This window comes from Pseudophryne corroboree, unplaced genomic scaffold (assembly GCF_028390025.1).
Source record: "Pseudophryne corroboree isolate aPseCor3 unplaced genomic scaffold, aPseCor3.hap2 scaffold_611, whole genome shotgun sequence".
NCBI lineage: Eukaryota > Metazoa > Chordata > Amphibia > Anura > Myobatrachidae > Pseudophryne > Pseudophryne corroboree.
Window position 1 is genome coordinate 253,555 of NW_026970207.1, and position 13,050 is coordinate 266,604.

The following is a 13,050-nucleotide window of genomic DNA, read 5'->3' on the forward strand; positions in this document are numbered from 1 at the left end:
CCGCTTGACGTAGGGCATTGTATATGGCCCTTAGATCCAGGATGTTGATGTGAAGACAAGTCTCTTGACTTGACCAAATACCTTGGAAATTTCTTCCCTGTGTGACTGCTCCCCAACCTTGGAGGCTTGCGTCTGTGGTCACCAGGATCCAGCCCTGAATGCTGAATCTGCGTCCCTCGAGAAGGTGAGCACTCTGCAGCCACCACAGGAGTGATACCCTGACCCTGGGGGACAGGGTGATCAACCAATGCATCTGTAAATGTGACCCGGACCACTTGTCCAGTAGGTCCCATTGGAAAGTCAGCAAAAAGAAAAAGAGAAAAGGACTGTATTTGTCGATGCACAGGAAGAAGGGTGACCTGATTATCACAATCTTCTGGAGAATTATTAAAATTTAACTTTTATTAGTGTCAAATTAAAATAGTGTGATGATAACTGACAACAAACTACGAGTATAGACGAAACATAAAGGTTAAAATCAAGACGTATACAACATATACCACAAGTGCAATGAAATAATAAGTGTGATTAAAGATTAAAATATGTGTCCGCGTGTCTGTTCTTATATCCAATTATATAATATTGCTCACAATATTTACTCAGTCTGATAATAGTTGTCAGCAATTGGTCTTCATATGTTCACATGACCATTTGTCAGTATTTATAATATCTGGAGTATTATAATATCTCACACTATTTTAATTTGACACTAATAAAAGTTAAATTTTAATAATTCTCCAGAAGATTGTGATAATCAGGTCACCCTTCTTCCTGTGCATCGACAAATACAGTCCTTTTCTCTTTTTCTTTTTGCTGACTAACCTTAGCTGTAGTCGATAGCACCCCCACAAATAATTGTGAATACTTGAATGCAATAGGGGTTATTTTGGAGCTGTATATAGTTCCAAATCTGATATAATACAATTGTGTGTGTGCAGATACAATCCCACCCCCCATTGGAAAGTCCTCGCATGGATCCTGCCGAATGGAATGGCCTTGTATGATGCCACCATCTTTCCCAGGACTCGAGTGCAGTGATGCACTGACACCTGTTTTGGTTTCAATAGGTTCCTGACAAGAGTCATGTGTTCCTGGGCCTTTTCTATCAGGAGATAAACCCTCTTCTCGTCCGTGTCCAGAATCATGCCCAAGAAAGACAGACGAGTAGTAGGAATCAACTGCGACTTCGGGATATTGAGAATCCAGCCGTGTTGCTGTAACACTTTCAGTGAAAGTGATACGCTGTTCAGCAACTGCTCTCTTGATCTCGCTTTTATGAGATCGCCCAAGTACGGGATAATTGTGACACCTTGCTTGCACAGGAGCACCATCATTTCCGTCATTACCTTGGTGAAAATTCTCAGGGCCATGGAGAGACCAAACAGCAACGTCTGAAATTGGCAATGACAGTCCTGTACCGCAAATCTGAGGTACGCCTGATGAGGTGGATAAATGGGGACATGAAGGTATGCATCCTGTACACAAATGCGGACAACAGGTGTCAAGCCGTGTGTTGCCTTTGTCAAGCTGTAATAAGTAGGGATAAGGACGTTAACCACCTCGGAACATCCTCCCTTATACGTCACCTGCAGCGCATTAATCATAAGTCAGTGACAAGTTCAAAAACTTTGGATGACAGCGGAAGCAGTCCACTGACCACCTTCCTCTTGTAACCAAGCTCCTGCAAACCACACCACCAACTCCCTCAGTGTCAATTTCCTCCTTAGACAGGAGAGCCAATAGTCCTGCAGGCCATGTCACTGGCAAGTCTGACGAGTCCTCTCCTGCCTGGGATTCCTCCGATGCATCCTTGAGTGTAACGCCTACTGCTGCTGGCGCTGCTGTTGTTGCTGCTGGGAGTCGATCGTCATCCCAGAGGGGAAGTCGGAAGACCACTTGTACTACTTCCAGTAAGCAATTGACTGTCCAACAGTCCTTTGCGAGGAAGATGAAATATCACAGCAGTCATCCTGCTGCAAAGCGGATAACTCAGGTCTGGGTGGTGAGAAACGTGGTTCCGGTATCCATCGTTAATTTAGAGGCAACTAGAGACTTGATTGAGGTACTGTGTCCCCGGTACCAAATACCCTCTAGGTTCCATTTCTCTAGGCAGGCGATACCGAAAATGTACACAGACCTCAGAAAAAGAGTCACCAGTGTCCTAAAAAATGCAGTTGTACCCAATGTCCACTTGTCTGTGGTTAAATGGAGCAGGGCAGACTCAGGACTATATGACTGTGACAGCCCACTGGGTAGATGTATTGCCTCCCGCAGCAAGAACAGCAGCGGCGGCACCAGTAGCAGCATCTCGCAATTGCCAACTCGTTCCTAGGCAGGCTACGCTTTGTATCACCGCTTTCCATAAGAGGCACACAGCTGACAACCTCTTACGGAAACTGAGGAACATCATCGCAAAATGGCTTACCCCAATTGAACTCTCCTGGGGATTTGTGACATCGGACAACGCCACCAATATTGTGCGTGCATTACATCTGGGCAAATTCCAGCACGTCCCATGTTTTGCACATACATTGAACTTTGTGGTGCAGAATTATTTAAAAAACGACAGGGGCGTGCAAGAGATGCTGTCGGTGGCCCGAAGAATTGCGGGCCACTTTCTGCATTCAGCCACCGCATGCCGAAGACTGGAGCACCACCAAACATTCCTGAACCTGCCCTGCCATCATCTGAAGCAAGAGGTGGTAACGAGGTGGAATTCAACCCTCTATATGCTTCAGAGGATGGAGGAGCAGCAAAAGGCCATTCAAGCCTATACATCTGCCCACGATATAGGCAAAGGAGGGGGAATGCACCTGACTCAAGCGCAGTGGAGAATGATTTCAACGTTGTGCAAGGTTCTGCAACCCTTTGAACTTGCCACACGTGAAGTCAGTTCAGACACTGCCAGCCCTAGTCAGGTCATTCCCCTCATCAGGCTTTTGCAGAAGAAGCTGGAGACATTGAAGGAGGAGCTAAAACAGAGCGATTCCACTAGGCATGTGGAACTTGTGGATGGAGCCCTTAATTCGCTTAACCAGGATTCAATCTGTTGAAATCAGAGCACTACATTTTGGCCACCGTGCTCGATCCTAGATTTAAAACCTACATTGTATCTCTCTTTCCGGCAGACACAAGTCTGCAGAGGTTCAAAGACCTGCTGGTGAGAAAATTGTCAAGTCAAGCGGAACGTGACCCGTCAACAGCTCCTCCTTCACATTCTCCCGCAACTGGGGGTGCGAGGAAAAGGCTAAGAATTCCGAGCCCACCCGCCTGCAATAAGCAATCCAACTGCAAAAATTGCTAAGAGCATACGCATGCGCCTGCATTTTCTGTGGCACCCCGCAGATAATGCGATCGCCTCTGACTTTCAATCGGTGCGGGGGGGGGGGTCAGCAACACTCCATTTCAAAGTCGGAGATGGAGCGGTGCGGGGGCAGGGCTTCAACGGAGAAACAGGAGGCGTGGTCAGAGCGGCTGCATGACATCACATGCAGCCGCTGCGATCACAAAAATGGTGGCGGCTTCCTGCGCACACGTACAGTCTGCACCAACAGGAGGCTAAACCATTTTTTATGATCACGCTGAACTGCACTGAGACTGCAATTTCAGCGTGGTCAAGAAGGGAGGCGGCATACTGGGTGGCCATGCCCTGTGATGGGTGGCCCCAGCATGCGAACCAAAGGATTGCAAATTCTGTTACTTAGCAGAATGTGCAATCCTTACTGAATTAGGCCCATTGATTACAAAATTATAAACAATATTTGAAGTTTTTCTTCAGGGACTAACACAAAAGATGCTTGGGGCTACTAACACATGGGTAAGCCACGTAAAGCTTCCCATGGGTCAGTGGCATCACAACGGGGTTGCGGCACACACCCGAGTGTCACCCGCCAAGGGGGGTGACACCAAAGTGCCGGCTCTTCTTCAGTGACAGAATATGGGTGTTTCACTGTGACATTACGTGCAACACCCAGTTTCTGTCACTGTGCAGGAGCCAGCACTACTCACACACTAGTCCCCGGGTGCAGCCCCCAACCCCCGGGATACCCGCAGCAACAAAATGGTGATTCAGGCCACGCCCCTACCTATGAGACCATGCCTCCTTTTTACCATTGCCCTGCTTATCTGCGCGCACTGCATTACAATCTCCCTCGCCGCCTCTCTGGGTGTCACCAGTGATAGTGACACCTCTGCCATGCTTGTAGCAGCTGGTCCTAAGATCTACGCCTCCAGCCCTGAGTGTTTTCCCTTGTGACGTGTTGATCATCATAGCGAAGCAGATGCTTACAGAAAACTGCTGGTGCTTAGATTGAAAAGAAAAACATTGACGAACCCATCATTTCAGCGACAGGGTCTGCCACACGACTGACTGAAATGACTGGTTGGTTTGGGCCCCCACCAAAAAAGAATCAATCAATCTCTCCTTGCACAAACTGGCTCTACAGAGGCAAGATGTCCTCCCTTGTGCTGCCTCAGTTGAATCTCCTTTACTTGACAGAGATGTGCCTGAGCAGCGGCCCTCCCCAGCCCTATCCCAAATCATACTTATTTTGCATAGGAGATACCATGGTCATGAAGATTGTTCTCCCAGGGTGAGGTTCATTCATTGCATTCTGGGTATGCTGACCCCTGTGATTTCCCCAAATGTGGGAAACTCAATTGCATTATTTGTGGTAGTGGGGGACAGTGTTTGTGCTTTCTTCTGGTCAACTCTGGTAAAAATCAGATTTCTTTGTCTCAGATCTTCCTCTAGCCTTGTTCCTCTTTCGAGAGTTCCCTTGTGCTGCCTCAGTTGGATCTCCTTCACTTGACAGGGGGGTACCCGAGCAGCGACCCTCCCCAGCTCTAGCCCAACTCCTACTTACCTGCCAGGTGAGATACTATGATCATGTAGGTGCTTCTCCCAGGGCAAGGCTCACCCATTGCACTCTGGGTGTGCTGCCCCTGTGATTTCCCCAAATGTTGGAAACTTGACTGCATAATTTGTGTTTCCCCTGGTCGGCTCTCGTATAATTCAGATCTCTTTGTCTCAGGTCTCTCTCCAGCCTAGTTTGCTGTCTGTTTCCACTTCTCTTTTCTTGAGCCGCTCCCTTCTATGCCCTTGCGCACTATCCTAACTTCTCCCGTCTGCTTACTTTGTGCCTTCCAACACACAATGCAAACTTCAGGTAGTGCTGCAGGGCCCTCACCCTTTTAACTGCCTCACAGAGCAGCTCTGGAGCTGTTACAGTGCCCAGCTGCTGCAGAGAAATCAGCTTGAATGCTTCAGGGGCTGGGGCATTGCCAACATGAGCCCCACACCGAAGGAGGGTGGGGGTGTTTAATGCGAACTAAGGGTCATCCAAGCGCTGCAAAAGGCCGCCATGCCCTGCATACCCCTTTTCTCTTTTCATATGCAGATGAGGGTTCCAGCCAACTTCGGCCCACTGCTTGGATGACATCACCATATGCAAATCCATCTGCTGTAGGCCTTCCCCCAGGAATGCTTGCACTAGTTGTTGCATTTGGTTTGTTGTTTGGGGGTGCTTCAGTATTAGGCAGCCTTCTGCCCTCCCATGTTCATCTGAAAATATGTGTTCTCCCTGCAGTTGTTGTCCCCAGATGAGAGTTCCCTTGTGCTGCCTCAGTTGAATCTCCTTTACTTGACAGAGATGTGCCTGAGCAGCGGCCCTCCCCAGCCCTATCTCAAATCATACTTATTTTGCATAGGAGATACCATGGTCAAGAAGATTGTTCTCCCAGGGTGAGGGTCATTCATTGCATTCTGGGTATGCTGACCCCTGTGATTTCCCCAAATGTGGGAAACTTGGCTGCATTATTTGTAGTAGTGGGGGACTGTGTTTGTGCTTTCCTCTGGTCAGCTCTGGTAAAAGTCAGATTTTTTTGTCTCATTTCTTCCTCTAGCCTTATTCTTCTTTTGAGAGTTCCCTTGTGCTGCCTCAGTTGGATCTCCTTCACTTGACAGAAGGGTGCTTGAGCAGCGACCCTCCCCAGCTATAGCCCAACTCCTACTTACCTGCCAGGTTAGATACTATGATCATGAAGCTGCTTCTCCCAGGGCAAGGCTCACCCATTGCACTCTGGGTGTGCTGCTCCTGCGATTTCCCCAAATGTGGGACACTTGACTGCATAATTTGTGTTTCCCCTGGTCGGCTCTCGTATAATTCAGATCTCTTTGTCTCAGGTCTCTCTCCAGCCTAGTTTGCTGTCTGTTTCCACTTCTCTTTTCTTGAGCCGCTCCCTTCTATGCCCTTGCGCACTATCCTGACTTCTCCCGTCTGCTTACTTTGTGCCTTCCAATGCACAATGCGAACTACAGGTAGTGCTGCAGGACCCACACCCTTTTACTTGCCTTACAGAGCAGCTCTGGAGCTGTTACAGTGCCCAGCTGCTGCAAGAAATCAGCTTGAATGCTTCAGGGGCTGGGGCATTGCCAACATGAGCCCCACACCGAAGGAGGGTGGGGGTGTTTAATGCGAACTAAGGGTCATCCAAGCGCCACAAAAGGCCGCCATGCCCTGCATACCCCTTTTCTCTTTTCATATGCAGATGAGGGTTCCAGCCAACTTTGGCCCACTGCTTGGATGACATCACTGTATGCAAATCCGTCTTCTGCAGACCTTCCCCCAGGAATGCTTGTACTAGTTGTTGCATTTGGTTTGTTGTTTGGGGGTGCTTCAGTATTAGGCAGCCTTCTGCCCTCCCATGTTCATTTGAAAATATGTGTTCTCCCTGCAGTTGTTGTCCCCAGATGAGAGTTCCCTTGTGCTGCCTCAGTTGAATCTCCTTTACTTGACAGAGATATGCCTGAGCAGCGGCCCTCCCCAGCCCTATCCCAAATCATACTTATTTTGCATAGGAGTTACCATGGTCATGAAGATTGTTCTCCCAGGGTGAGGTTCATTCATTGCATTCTGGGTATGCTGACCCCTGTGATTTCCCCAAATGTGGGAAACTCGACTGCATTATTTGTGGTAGTGGGGGACTGTGTTTGTGCTTTCCTCTGGTCAGCTCTGGTAAAAGTCAGATTTCTTTGTCTCAGATCTTCCTCTAGCCTTGTTCTTCTTTCGAGAGTTCCCTTGTGCTGCCTCAGTTGGATCTCCTTCACTTGACAGGGGGGTGCCCGAGCAGCGACCCTCCCCAGCTCTAGCCCAACTCCTACTTACCTGCCAGGTGAGATACTATGATCAGGAAGGTGCTTCTCCCAGGGCAAGGCTCACCCATTGCACTCTGGGTGTGCTGCTCCTGCGATTTCCCCAAATGTGGGACACTTGACTGCATAATTTGTGTTTCCTCTGGTCGGCTCTCGTATAATTCAGATCTCTTTGTCTCAGGTCTCTCTCCAGCCTAGTTTGCTGTCTGTTTCCACTTCTCTTTTCTTGAGCCGCTCCCTTCTATGCCCTTGCGCACTATCCTGACTTCTCCCGTCTGCTTACTTTGTGCCTTCCAACGCACAATGCGAACTACAGGTAGTGCTGCAGGGCCCACACCCTTTTAGTTGCCTTACAGAGCAGCTCTGGAGCTGTTACAGTGCCCAGCTGCTGCAAGAAATCAGCTGGAATGCTTCAGGGGCTGGGGCATTGCCAACATGAGCCCCACACCGAAGGAGGGTGGGGGTGTTTAATGCGAACTAAGGGTCATCCAAGCGCAGCAAAAGGCCGCCATGCCCTGCATACCAATTTTCTCTTTTCATATGCAGATGAGGGTTCCAGCCAACTTTGGCCCACTGCTTGGATGACATCACTGTATGCAAATCCGTCTTCTGCAGACCTTCCCCCAGGAATGCTTGTACTAGTTGTTGCATTTGGTTTGTTGTTTGGGGGTGCTTCAGTATTAGGCAGCCTTCTGCCCTCCCATGTTCATTTGAAAATATGTGTTCTCCCTGCAGTTGTTGTCCCCAGATGAGAGTTCCCTTGTGCTGCCTCAGTTGAATCTTCTTTACTTGACAGATATATGCCTGAGCAGCGGCCCTCCCCAGCCCTATCCCAAATCATACTTATTTTGCATAGGAGATACCATGGTCATGAAGATTGTTCTCCCAGGGTGAGGTTCATTCATTGCATTCTGGGTATGCTGACCCCTGTGATTTCCCCAAATGTGGGAAACTCGACTGCATTATTTGTGATAGTGGGGGACTGTGTTTGTGCTTTCCTCTGGTCAGCTCTGGTAAAAGTCAGATTTCTTTGTCTCAGATCTTCCTCTAGCCTTGTTCTTCTTTCGAGAGTTCCCTTGTGCTGCCTCAGTTGGATCTCCTTCACTTGACTGGGGGGTGCCCGAGCAGCGACCCTCCCCAGCTCTAGCCCAACTCCTACTTACCTGCCAGGTGAGATACTATGATCAGGAAGTTGCTACTCCCAGTGCAAGGCTCACCCATTGCACTCTGGGTGTGCTGCTCCTGCGATTTCCCCAAATGTGGGAAACTTGACTGCATAATTTGTGTTTCCCCTGGTCGGCTCTCGTATAATTCAGATCTCTTTGTCTCAGGTCTCTCTCCAGCCTAGTTTGCTGTCTGTTTCCACTTCTCTTTTCTTGAGCCGCTCCCTTCTATGCCCTTGCGCACTATCCTGACTTCTCCCGTCTGCTTACTTTGTGCTTTCCAATGCACAATGCAAACTACAGGTAGTGCTGCAGGGCCCACACCCTTTTACTTGCCTTACAGAGCAGCTCTGGGGATGTTACAGTGCCCAGCTGCTGCAAGAAATCAGCTTGAATGCTTCAGGGGCTGGGGCATAGCCAACATGAGCCCCACACCGAAGGAGGGTGGAGGTGTTTAATGCGAACTAGGGGTCATCCAAGCGCCGCAAAAGGCCGCCATGCCCTGCACGCACCTTTTCTCTTTTCATATGCAGACGAGGGTTGAAGCCAACTTTGACCCACTGCTTGGATGGCATTACCATATGCAAATCAATCTGCTGCAGGCCTTCCCCCAGGAATGCTTGCACTAGTTGTTGCATTTGGTTTGTTGTTTGGGGGTGCTTCAGTATTAGGCAGCCTTCTGCCCTCCCATGTTCATCTGAAAATATGTGTTCTCCCTGCAGTTGTTGTCCCCAGATGAGAGTTCCCTTGTGCTGCCTCAGTTGAATCTCCTTTACTTGACAGAGATGTGCCTGAGCAGCGGACCTCCCTAGCCCTATCTCAAATCATACTTATTTTGCATAGGAGATACCATGGTCAAGAAGATTGTTCCCCCAGGGTGAGGGTCATTCATTGCATTCTGGGTATGCTGACCCCTGTGATTTCCCCAAATGTGGGAAACTTGACTGCATTATTTGTAGTAGTGGGGGACTGTGTTTGTGCTTTCCTCTGGTCAGCTCTGGTAAAAGTCAGATTTCTTTGTCTCATTTCTTCCTCTAGCCTTATTCTTCTTTTGAGAGTTCCCTTGTGCTGCCTCAGTTGGATCTCCTTCACTTGACAGAGGGGTGCTTGAGCAGCGACCCTCCCCAGCTATAGCCCAACTCCTACTTACCTGCCAGGTGAGATACTATGATCATGAAGGTGCTTCTCCCAGGGCAAGGCTCACCCATTGCACTCTGGGTGTGCTGCTCCTGCGATTTCCCCAAATGTGGGACACTTGACTGCATAATTTGTGTTTCCCCTGGTCGGCTCTCGTATAATTCAGATCTCTTTGTCTCAGGTCTCTCTCCAGCCTAGTTTGCTGTCTGTTTCCACTTCTCTTTTCTTGAGCCGCTCCCTTCTATGCCCTTGCGCACTATCCTGACTTCTCCCGTCTGCTTACTTTGTGCCTTCCAATGCACAATGCGAACTACAGGTAGTGCTGCAGGACCCACACCCTTTAACTTGCCTTACAGAGCAGCTATGGAGCTGTTACAGTGCCCAGATGCTGCAAGAAATCAGCTTGAATGCTTCAGGGGCTGGGGCATTGCCAACATGAGCCCCACACCGAAGGAGGGTGGGGGTGTTTAATGCGAACTAAGGGTCATCCAAGCGCCGCAAAAGGCCGCCATGCCCTGCATACCCCTTTTCTCTTTTCATATGCAGATGAGGGTTCCAGCCAACTTTGGCCCACTGCTTGGATGACATCACTGTATGCAAATCCGTCTTCTGCAGACCTTCCCCCAGGAATGCTTGTACTAGTTGTTGCATTTGGTTTGTTGTTTGGGGGTGCTTCAGTATTAGGCAGCCTTCTGCCCTCCCATGTTCATTTGAAAATATGTGTTCTCCCTGCAGTTGTTGTCCCCAGATGAGAGTTCCCTTGTGTTGCCTCAGTTGAATCTCCTTTACTTGACAGAGATGTGCCTGAGCAGCGGCCCTCCCCAGCCCTATCCCAAATCATACTTATTTTGCATAGGAGATACCATGGTCATGAAAATTGTTCTCCCAGGGTGAGGTTCATTCATTGCATTCTGGGTATGCTGACCCCTGTGATTTCCCCAAATGTGGGAAACTCGACTGCATTATTTGTGGTAGTGGGGGACTGTGTTTGTGCTTTCCTCTGGTCAGCTCTGGTAAAAGTCAGATTTCTTTGTCTCAGATCTTCCTCTAGCCTTGTTCTTCTTTCGAGAGTTCCCTTGTGCTGCCTCAGTTGGATCTCCTTCACTTGACAGGGGGGTGCCCGAGCAGCGACCCTCCCCAGCTCTAGCCCAACTCCTACTTACCTGCCAGGTGAGATACTATGATCATGAAGGTGCTTCTCCCAGGGCAAGGCTCACCCATTGCACTCTGGGTGTGCTGCCCCTGTGATTTCCCCAAATGTGGGAAACTTGACTGCATAATTTGTGTTTCCACTGGTCGGCTTTCATATAATTCAGATCTCTTTGTCTAAGGTCTCTCTCCAGCCTAGTTTGCTGTCTGTTTCCACTTCTTTTTTTTTGAGCCCCTCCCTTCTATACCCTTGTGCACTATCCTGACTTCTCCTGTCTGCTTACTTTGTGCCTTCCAATGCACAATGCAAACTACAGGTAGTGCTGCATGGCCCACAACCTGTTACTTGCCTTACAGAGCAGCTCTGGAGCTGTTACAGTGCCAAGCTGCTGCAAGAAATCAGCTTGAATGCTGGGGCATTGCCAACATGAGCCCCACACCGAAGGAGGGTGGGGGTGTTTAATGCGAACTAAGGGTCATCCAAGCGCCGCAAAAGGCCGCCATGCCCTGCATACCCCTTTTCTCTTTTCATATGCAGATGAGGGTTCCAGCCAACTTTGGCCCACTGCTTGGATGACATCACTGTATGCAAATCCGTCTTCTGCAGACCTTCCCCCAGGAATGCTTGTACTAGTTGTTGCATTTGGTTTGTTGTTTGGGGGTGCTTCAGTATTAGGCAGCCTTCTGCCCTCCCATGTTCATTTGAAAATATGTATTCTCCCTGCAGTTGTTGTCCCCAGATGAGAGTTCCCTTGTGCTGCCTCAGTTGAATCTCCTTTACTTGACAGAGATATGCCTGAGCAGCGGCCCTCCCCAGCCCTATCCCAAATCATACTTATTTTGCATAGGAGATACCATGGTCATGAAGATTGTTCTCCCAGGGTGAGGTTCATTCATTGCATTCTGGGTATGCTGACCCCTGTGATTTCCCCAAATGTGGGAAACTCGACTGCATTATTTGTGGTAGTGGGGGACTGTGTTTGTGCTTTCCTCTGGTCAGCTCTGGTAAAAGTCAGATTTCTTTGTCTCAGATCTTCCTCTAGCCTTGTTCTTCTTTCGAGAGTTCCCTTGTGCTGCCTCAGTTGGATCTCCTTCACTTGACAGGGGGGTGCCCGAGCAGCGACCCTCCCCAGCTCTAGCCCAACTCCTACTTACCTGCCAGGTGAGATACTATGATCATGTAGGTGCTTCTCCCAGGGCAAGGCTCACCCATTGCACTCTGGGTGTGCTGCCCCTTTGAATTCCCCAAATGTGGGAAACTTGACTGCATAATTTGTGTTTCCCCTGGTCGGCTCTCATATAATTCAGATCTCTTTGTCTCAGGTCTCTCTCCTGCCTAGTTTGCTGACTGTTTCCACTTCTCTTTTCTTGAGCCGCTCCCTTCTATGCCCTTGCGCACTACCCTGACTTCTCCCGTCTGCTTACTTTGTGCCTTCCAACGCACAATGCGAACTACAGGTAGTGCTGCAGGGCCCACACCCTTTTAGTTGCCTTACAGAGCAGCTCTGGAGCTGTTACAGTGCCCAGCTGCTGCAAGAAATCAGCTTGAATGCTTCAGGGGCTGGGGCATGGCCAACATGAGCCCCACACCGAAGGAGGGTGGGGGTGTTTAATGCGAACTAGGGGTCATCCAAGCGCAGCAAAAGGCCGCCATGCCCTGCATACCCCTTTTCTCTTTTCATATGCAGATAAGGGTTCCAGCCAACTTTGGCCCACTGCTTGGATGACATCACCGTATGCAATTCCATCTTCTGCAGACCTTCCCCAAGGAATGCTTGTACTAGTTGTTGCATTTGGTTTGTTGTTTGGGGGTGCTTCAGTATTAGGCAGCCTTCTGCCCTCCCATGTTCATCTGAAAATATGTGTTCTCCCTGCAGTTGTTGTCCCCAGATGAGAGTTCCCTTGTGCTGCCTCAGTTGAATCTCCTTTACTTGACAAGGGAGGCATTTTGGATTTTTTCTTTGGGTACCCCTACACCTGATGGTCTGATTGAGAGCATCGAACTGAACAACATTGGCAGTCTCTGAAGATTTTATCTATTGATTTACCTAATATATTATTTATTGAATATCCATTTATTGTATGTTTAATAAATAAACAAAATTATTAGAAGTAGCTATTTTGGGAACAGCATTCCTCTTAGTATGAAACTGTATAATCCTGTTGTGTGTGTTCCTTTAAAGTTCTTTAGTAAAATCCACTAGTAATGATGAACATCAGATTTCTTCCTCCATCCTCTTTTTACACTTTCTCTTGGTTCTATATATATATATATTTTTTATTTTTTTATTTTTTTTCCCTCCTTCTCCCAAAAGGCCCCCCTCCCTCCCCCCCCCCCCCTCCCTGTTTTAAATTTTTACATCTTTAAATCTTTAAATCTTCGAATCCTTAAATTGTCTGTTTAATAATTATTCTTTCTTCAATTCTTTTTGTTGTTTAAGCAGCAAT

The 13,050-nt window shown here is 48.6% G+C and overlaps 13 non-coding genes and 1 pseudogene across 13 annotated transcripts; all 14 read left to right on the forward strand.

The window, feature by feature from the left end:
- The first annotated feature begins 4,541 nt into the window (after nucleotides 1–4,541).
- LOC135035764 (U1 spliceosomal RNA) lies at nucleotides 4,542–4,705 on the forward strand. The gene has a single exon (XR_010230727.1). It is a non-coding gene; the product is annotated as a U1 spliceosomal RNA (small nuclear RNA).
- A 152-nt stretch (nucleotides 4,706–4,857) lies between these two features.
- On the forward strand, nucleotides 4,858–5,020 carry LOC135035719 (U1 spliceosomal RNA). The gene has a single exon (XR_010230693.1). It is a non-coding gene; the product is annotated as a U1 spliceosomal RNA (small nuclear RNA).
- Nucleotides 5,021–5,692: 672 nt separating this feature from the next.
- LOC135035770 (U1 spliceosomal RNA) lies at nucleotides 5,693–5,856 on the forward strand. The gene has a single exon (XR_010230732.1). It is a non-coding gene; the product is annotated as a U1 spliceosomal RNA (small nuclear RNA).
- A 152-nt stretch (nucleotides 5,857–6,008) lies between these two features.
- On the forward strand, nucleotides 6,009–6,171 carry LOC135035744 (U1 spliceosomal RNA). The gene has a single exon (XR_010230708.1). It is a non-coding gene; the product is annotated as a U1 spliceosomal RNA (small nuclear RNA).
- Nucleotides 6,172–6,842: 671 nt separating this feature from the next.
- LOC135035762 (U1 spliceosomal RNA) lies at nucleotides 6,843–7,006 on the forward strand. Its single transcript, XR_010230725.1, has one exon. It is a non-coding gene; the product is annotated as a U1 spliceosomal RNA (small nuclear RNA).
- Nucleotides 7,007–7,158: 152 nt separating this feature from the next.
- On the forward strand, nucleotides 7,159–7,321 carry LOC135035789 (U1 spliceosomal RNA). Its single transcript, XR_010230751.1, has one exon. It is a non-coding gene; the product is annotated as a U1 spliceosomal RNA (small nuclear RNA).
- Nucleotides 7,322–7,992: 671 nt separating this feature from the next.
- Nucleotides 7,993–8,156, forward strand: LOC135035750 (U1 spliceosomal RNA). Its single transcript, XR_010230713.1, has one exon. It is a non-coding gene; the product is annotated as a U1 spliceosomal RNA (small nuclear RNA).
- A 152-nt stretch (nucleotides 8,157–8,308) lies between these two features.
- On the forward strand, nucleotides 8,309–8,471 carry LOC135035726 (U1 spliceosomal RNA). The gene has a single exon (XR_010230700.1). It is a non-coding gene; the product is annotated as a U1 spliceosomal RNA (small nuclear RNA).
- Nucleotides 8,472–9,142: 671 nt separating this feature from the next.
- Nucleotides 9,143–9,306, forward strand: LOC135035777 (U1 spliceosomal RNA). The gene has a single exon (XR_010230739.1). It is a non-coding gene; the product is annotated as a U1 spliceosomal RNA (small nuclear RNA).
- Nucleotides 9,307–9,458: 152 nt separating this feature from the next.
- On the forward strand, nucleotides 9,459–9,621 carry LOC135035705 (U1 spliceosomal RNA). The gene has a single exon (XR_010230679.1). It is a non-coding gene; the product is annotated as a U1 spliceosomal RNA (small nuclear RNA).
- Nucleotides 9,622–10,292: 671 nt separating this feature from the next.
- On the forward strand, nucleotides 10,293–10,456 carry LOC135035756 (U1 spliceosomal RNA). The gene has a single exon (XR_010230719.1). It is a non-coding gene; the product is annotated as a U1 spliceosomal RNA (small nuclear RNA).
- A 152-nt stretch (nucleotides 10,457–10,608) lies between these two features.
- Nucleotides 10,609–10,771, forward strand: LOC135035712 (U1 spliceosomal RNA). The gene has a single exon (XR_010230686.1). It is a non-coding gene; the product is annotated as a U1 spliceosomal RNA (small nuclear RNA).
- A 662-nt stretch (nucleotides 10,772–11,433) lies between these two features.
- LOC135035732 (U1 spliceosomal RNA) lies at nucleotides 11,434–11,597 on the forward strand. Its single transcript, XR_010230703.1, has one exon. It is a non-coding gene; the product is annotated as a U1 spliceosomal RNA (small nuclear RNA).
- A 152-nt stretch (nucleotides 11,598–11,749) lies between these two features.
- LOC135035733 (U1 spliceosomal RNA) lies at nucleotides 11,750–11,891 on the forward strand (annotated as a pseudogene).
- The last annotated feature ends 1,159 nt before the right edge of the window (nucleotides 11,892–13,050 follow it).